We start from the raw sequence: 7,111 nt of genomic DNA, 5'->3' as shown, positions 1-7,111 counted from the left end.
GTACGATCCATTGTGGCCTTAAATTTTTGAAGAGAATTGTTATCGAGATTATGAATGCAATTATGAAGTGAATAATTGAGAAATATGAACATGAAGAGTAAATATTAATCAGATCTTGTATTGAAAAAGACTGATTACACGGAATAAGCAGAAGGATATTTGAGTTGCAAAAAGTTATCCTCTACTTCTATCCTCAGTCCCTATTTATAGGGAACCTGAGTGAAAAAAAAATATACTAAGTCTAAACATTACACTTCACATAAAATTGACTTAGTAAAATAACATAAAGATGCGAAACTATACAAACACAATATTCGACTTTTACAATTTTGCTTCTACAATCTCCCCCTTTGTAAACAGTCGACGAAATTCAGTCCATAAGCTTTTGAACAGCAGAGTGAATTTTCTTTCGCACTTCTCCATACCAGGAAATCACCTTCTTGAGATCCTTCTTGTCTCCTTCATTGTTCTTCATGCAATTGTTCATACGAACAATAAAGTGTGTATATTGCGAAGAAGTATATCTTTCCACCTCTAAGACTTTAAACAAGAATTTCTTGGGCTTCCCCTTCGTATCTCTTCCTGAAAACACCATGCCGAAAGGTTTCAGGCATATTTCCCCAACAACATATTTTGATAATGCTGATTGAGATAAAGTTTCTTCCCAAGGAACATTCACTTCTCTTCCCACCACAGTTGCCAATTCTTCACCAGTTAGAGACAAACAATCGAAGTAATTGTCGATGTATGTTTTAATATGTGCGAATCCTATCTTGAACACTTCAGTCTCAGAGCCTTTGAGCTTATTCTCTTCCATATGCTTCAAAATCGGGGCCACTTGAATCAAATCGTTGCAGTTCATCAGAGGAAAATCAGCTACAGTGAAGTCATACAGCTTGTTGTCTGCTCGAATAACAAAGTAACGAAAATTTTGAAGCATGTCTTCAAACATCGCATCTTTCTTGATTGTTAGCACCTTTTTGATCTTCATTAAAGACCAAACTTCATCCGGATTCTTCCCCAATACAACATGAAATCTGATTTTCATGTGTATATAATCATCAGGATTATCAAACTTCTCACTAATCTTGTACTGAGCAGTTATGAAGAGCATTTCGTTGATTGGAAAATCTAGCTGACAATTGTCTGAATTCGCAATATCATAACTTCTCTTTGGCTTCTTCTCGAACTCATACATTTCCCTCCCCACAACTTTTGACTCAATGGTTTCGTAAGAATACAGCTTCGCAGGATCTCCTTTGTTCATCGTGGGAGGATCACTTGCCTTTTGCCTCATGATGCTTTGTACTTGTCTCATTCTCTCCAACTCTGCCTCAGCCTCAGCTTTCTTCTCCTCCTTTGATTATTCGTACAATATCCCTTTTCCTTTTCCCACAACATCTGATTGAGGTTTTGAACTTGAACTTCCTTCTTTTTCCCCAATCGAAATTCCTTTAGCAATCGGTCTTGTGGTTATTGTAGTTGAGGAAATTGGCTTCGTAAGTATTGGAAGAGTAGATGTAATCTGGGTAGATATAACTTTTCCCACTGTCTTCGCATCCTCCTATTTACTTGAATTCTTCTCTCCCCCTTGCACCCCTGTGAAAGAAGGTGGGGCACTCTTCGGTAGTAAAGAGGTAAAATTGGAAATTGGTGTAAGAGCCTTCTGAATAGCTTGTTCTAAAGTATTAACTTTTAGAGACAAGAACTCAGGAGTGAGAGTTTGTGTAGATGAAGATTGCGAAACCACCGTTTTCAGCTCAGTCACCAACTTGATCAGCTGATCAAACTTCTCCTGGGTTTCTTTGTGATTAGCTTCAAGGATAGGAACATCAACAACCTTTTGCACTTTTGAAGCAACCTCATCAATCTTCGTTTGAACTTCGACATTTTGAGAATTAATATCCTTGAGCTCCTTCGTAAGTTCAGTTTTCAACTCTTGAAGCTTAAAGTTGACATCCTCCCGAACTTTCTTCACATCCTGTACAAAGAGAACATGACGTTCTTTTGCAACTGTTTTCAAGTCCTGGACCACCGAAGAAAAATTACTCCCTTGAGCTTTAATGCGAAGCTCATTATTTTTATCAGACTGATCAACCTTCTCCATTATACGCTTCTCAGCACCCTTGAGCATTATATCAACCTCCATTGCTGAGATAGAAGACATCCTGCCAAAATCAGCTTATGACTGAATAATAGCATTCAGCTTATGATTCAGGATTTTAAATTGCTTTCCTGTCATAAGCATATGATCAGGAATATCCTCCTCCTCTGAATCAAAATGAATGTCTTCGATTACACCTCCAAAGGCTCCTCCTTCAGTTTCATTATCAGATAAAGGTTGTGAAGGTTGAGGAGTTTCTGGTGATTGTGAGGGAAAAAGGGTTGTAAATGGATTTTGAAGTGGATGATCAAAACTTGATGAGGTTGTGGATAGAGTTGTGGATGGAAATGAAACAAGTGGTAAAGAAATTGGTAAGGTGATTGGTAATGTGGTTGCAACACTCGTGATAGGTGCCCCCGTATCAGATACGTTGACAACCCTATCAGAAATAGGTACCTCCTCATAAACTGATTTGGTAGTGACTATTTCGAGTGGTTTGGTGAGTGGTATTGTGGTAGATATTTGCGAAGTAGGGATAATGGAAATGATTGGTAAGGAAACATTTACCGTAGACGTCATCGGTGGAGTTTCTGGAACTATCTCTTCATCAGATGATTCATTGCGAACCACCAGCTTCTGTCTTTTTGTTAGAGTACGTTGCATGTTTTTCGCAACGTCTTCAGCTCTTTGCCTTTTCTTTCCTGGAGAGACCGGAGCAGGAATATTGCGAATGGTAACCCCTTTACTGCTCACCTCAGTCTTGCGAATCTTTTTCAATACCCCAGACTTGGAAGGTATTGTTTCTTTCTTCGATTTAGATGAAGTCTCTTCAATATGAACATCTTCATCCTGAACCTGTTGCGAAGATGGATCTTTCGCATCCTTCTTTGTAGGCTTCTTCTTCTTTGAGAGTACAGCAACATCTAATAACACTCCAGTCGGCACCGATTGATCAATTGTTTTCAAATATCTCACTAAGACCTTGTGAGTTTGAGAGACCTTGCGAAACATCGCATCTAGAATGCGAGCAACATGAGTAAAAATCGCCTCATCATCTTCCACTACCTTTGGAAATTGATATAAAGAGAATTCAGCAACTTCAACATCCTCAGGGACAGCAATCCCTTCTCTTTCATACACCTTCTCTAGAATCAAACTCCAATACCTTGCACACGAAATTCCTTTTTCAGAGTTTGTGTTTTCTAGACTCTTGACAAATTCCTTCCACAACTGGGTTGCATAATCTACACTGATATCGTAGTACAAGCCCATAACCATGGCATATACTTCCATTCTCCCTCTATCCAGTCCAACTATTCTTCCTGTTAGGCATCAGAGAAAAATTCCAAATAAGAAATTCCATATGCACGGCAACCCAGACTTTCGAAAGTCACTTATCTTCTCAAGCTCTGGTTGATGGCCCATCTCACTGAACATATGAATGATTTGAGAGTTAATAGGTTTGAAAAATGGAGGATTGTTCGGAATCTGCAAGAATTCAACAAACATCTTCTTGGAAAGTTTTACCCGTTTGTTGTTTATCAGGTTGAAGGTTATCATATCAGTAGTATGGTTGTATGATGCTGTTGAAGCTGCCAAGGATAACCATGTCATCGGAACGGAGAATGAACTAAACATGGCAGTGGACAGAGGTGATCGTTTCATCGCAACGATGAGCATCTTCAATTCTTCGGGATAAGAAGAGACATTTGGATCAACATGATAATTGGTGCTTTGGATTTTCATCAGGGATTGAGAAAGAACTTCATCAGTGTTGGATTGAGTGGCAGCCATCGTTAGGGTTTGAAAGAGATGAAATTGAACAAGTTTGAATCTTTGGAGGTTTGTGAAAGTTCTGTTCGCGTAACCGTATATAGTGTTCTTGATCCCCCTTTTATAGTTTACCCAAATTGATTTGAAATTAAAGCGGGATGTATTTAATGTTATCCGATGTGGCACCTTGAAAATCGGATCATGACTACAAAAAATAACCATGCTTCAAAAAGTAACTGTCACATCTCCTTGAAAACCGGATAGAATACCAACCATCTTGAGTACACAGCCTGTCAAGTTTCCCGTTATAGAATCTGAACCGTTAAAACCCTTCGCATGGAGGCAAGGCTCTTTCACTTTTGGGATGTAAAGTGAAGTCATATGCCAGATTTGTGAAATCATCAGCCTGAGTTTGTTTTACTCAGAACCTCAAGGATTTCGTGTGTGCATTGTGTCAACAGAATAAGATGAGAAACAAAACAAAAATTTTGAAATTCTGTGATGTCAAAAATTTAATTTGACATTAATGCAGTTAAACCTCAGGCAAAGGTTGCTTCTTTAATCATCAGGAGAGATAATCAACAACTTGTGTAGTTTCCCGTGAATTACAATCGAATACTTTTAAATAAGTATCGAAGGGCTTCTTTTAAACGATATTTTGGGTTGGTTTCAAACTTCATTACATATCAGCCTTAACATAAGGTGAGAAATTGTAAATGAAATTACTTGTATGACCAGTGTAGTCAGTGACAAGTTGGCTTTTGAAAATATTTATCATGACTAGGATTTGCGAATAAAACTCACACAAAAATCATATTAAAAATTTTTTGAACTGGATCTTGTTGGGTAACAAACATCGTGGGTTGCGAATGTTTGATCAAGACCACACATGCGAATTTAATATGATTGGGAGTTTCGAAATTTTTGGTACTGAAACAAAAGTTTCGTTAAAATCTGGAACGATGTTCCCCGTCAATTCCTTAAGGTTTATGATGTTTGGGTTTCACTTTCATCATGGTCTCATGATGTTAGATCATAAACACAAACTTGTGATTTGTCTAGGTTTTGATTGGTTTGATCAAAGACCTCAAGGACAAATCTCTTCGAAAATTTGGATTGAAAGATTGTTTGGTATAAAAAGATTGGTTAAGAATCGAAGTGTACCTCTGTTATATTGGACAAAACAGAAAACTCTTAACTCATTTGAGAAGAGTAAGGTAGCTCTTTTGACTTATGCGAATATAAGCCTTTTGGGAAGAAATTTTCATGTGATAATTTCATTAAAGCTTTCTTTTCTCACACATAGAATCTTGTTGAGGCTTTTGGTCTACATACAACAGCATGCTTCTAGGGACATCCTAACTAGTTTTTTTTTTTAAAAAAAAATTGATACCTTCCCTTAGAAGACACAAGCATGAGCTCTTCGTATTTAACTCTGGACTAATCTCACAACACACAATGTTATAAAACCCAAGAGAACAAAAATATTTTTGTGATTTTTGAATTTTACAAAAATAAAAACATAACAAAATAAAATCTTTTTGGATTTTTAATTTTTCAAAAAAATAAATAAATAAATAAATAAATCAAAAGAAAATATTTTTGATTTTTCAGGTTTTTCAAAAAAAATTTAAAACATTAAAAACAAATCAGAAATCTAACCTTAGTTGAATTTTTTTTTTAAAACATTAAAAATAAATGCGAAGCCGCTAAATGAACAGTAACTTCTGAACACTTTTGATTCAGAGATTCTGAACAAACATTTCATCCTTGACTGATAGATTTCGATACTGAATTCACGTCAATCATCCCCAAACCTGCTAAAATTCTGACAAATGATTTTTCATCAAGAGGTTTAGTAAAAATATCAGCAAGTTGTTCAGTGGATTTAACAAAATGAATTTCAATATTCTCATCTTCCACATGATCTTTGATAAAATGATATCTAAGAGCTATGTGTTTCGTCTTTGAGTGTTGTACTGGATTATGACAAATGCGAATTGCACTTTGAGAATCACAATACAAAGGAATCTTTTTCATATTGATTGCATAATCACGAAGTTGACTCTGAATCCAAATAATTTGCGAAGTGCAAGCAGCAGCAGCAATGTATTCAGCCTCAGCAGTTGAAATTGCAACACAAGTTTGTTTCTTTGATTGCCAATTGACCAACTTTCCATCCAACAATTGACATCCACCACTTGTACTTTTCCTATCCAAAGTACATCCTCCTAGATCAGAATCTGAAAAAGCTTGAATGAAAAATCCTGATTTCGAAGGATACCAAAGTCCTGACGAAATTGTCCCCTTAAGATAGCGAAAAATATTTTTCACTGCAGTTAAATGAGGTTCTCTGGGATTAGCTTGATATCTAGCACAATTACAAACCGTAAACATAATATCAGGTCTACTTGCAGTTAAGTATAATAAAGACCCTATCATGCTTCGATAAAGTGTTAAATCAACAGCAGGAGCATCTAACGAAGGAGTTAGTCTTGTTCCCACTGCCATTGGTACTCTTAGTTTCGTGCTATTTGTCATTCCAAACTTTTCAAGCAAGTTCTTCGTATATTTTTCTTGATTGATTAAGATTCCATCCCTGTTCTGTCTTATATTCAATCCAAGAAAATTATTAATCTTTCCCATCATGCTCATTTCAAATTGACTTTTCATTAGATTTTCAAATTCAATTGACAATGCTGGTCAGTTGAGCCAAAAATAATATCATCAACATAAATTTGAACAAGCATAAGATGATTCCCAATTTTCTTGCGAAACAAAGTAGGGTCAATTGATCCTTGTTTAAATTTAGATTGTTTCAAGAAATCTGTAAGAGTTGCGTACCAGGCTCTTGGTGCTTGTTTTAACCCATAAACAGCTTTGTCAAGAATGTAGACATGATTAGGATGTTCCTCATTTACGAATCCTGGTGGTTGTTCAACGTACACTGTTTCTTCAAGTTCTCCATTTAAGAAATCACACTTAACATCCATTTGATAAACATCAAAGTCTTTGTGTGCTGCATATGCTAAAAATATGCGAACTGCTTCGAGTCTTGCAACAGGAGCAAATGTTTCTTCATAGTCTATTCCTTCCTGTTGCGAATAACCTTTAACCACTAGTCTAGCTTTATTTCAAATAATATTGCCATCTTTGTCGGTTTTATTTTTAAAAATCCATTTTAATCCGACAATTGAAACATCAGAAGGTTTAGGAATTAATCTCCAAACCTTG

Source organism: Lactuca sativa, chromosome 4 (assembly GCF_002870075.4).
Source record: "Lactuca sativa cultivar Salinas chromosome 4, Lsat_Salinas_v11, whole genome shotgun sequence".
Taxonomy (NCBI): Eukaryota; Viridiplantae; Streptophyta; class Magnoliopsida; order Asterales; family Asteraceae; genus Lactuca; species Lactuca sativa.
Note: the sequence above shows the minus strand (reverse complement) of the source record.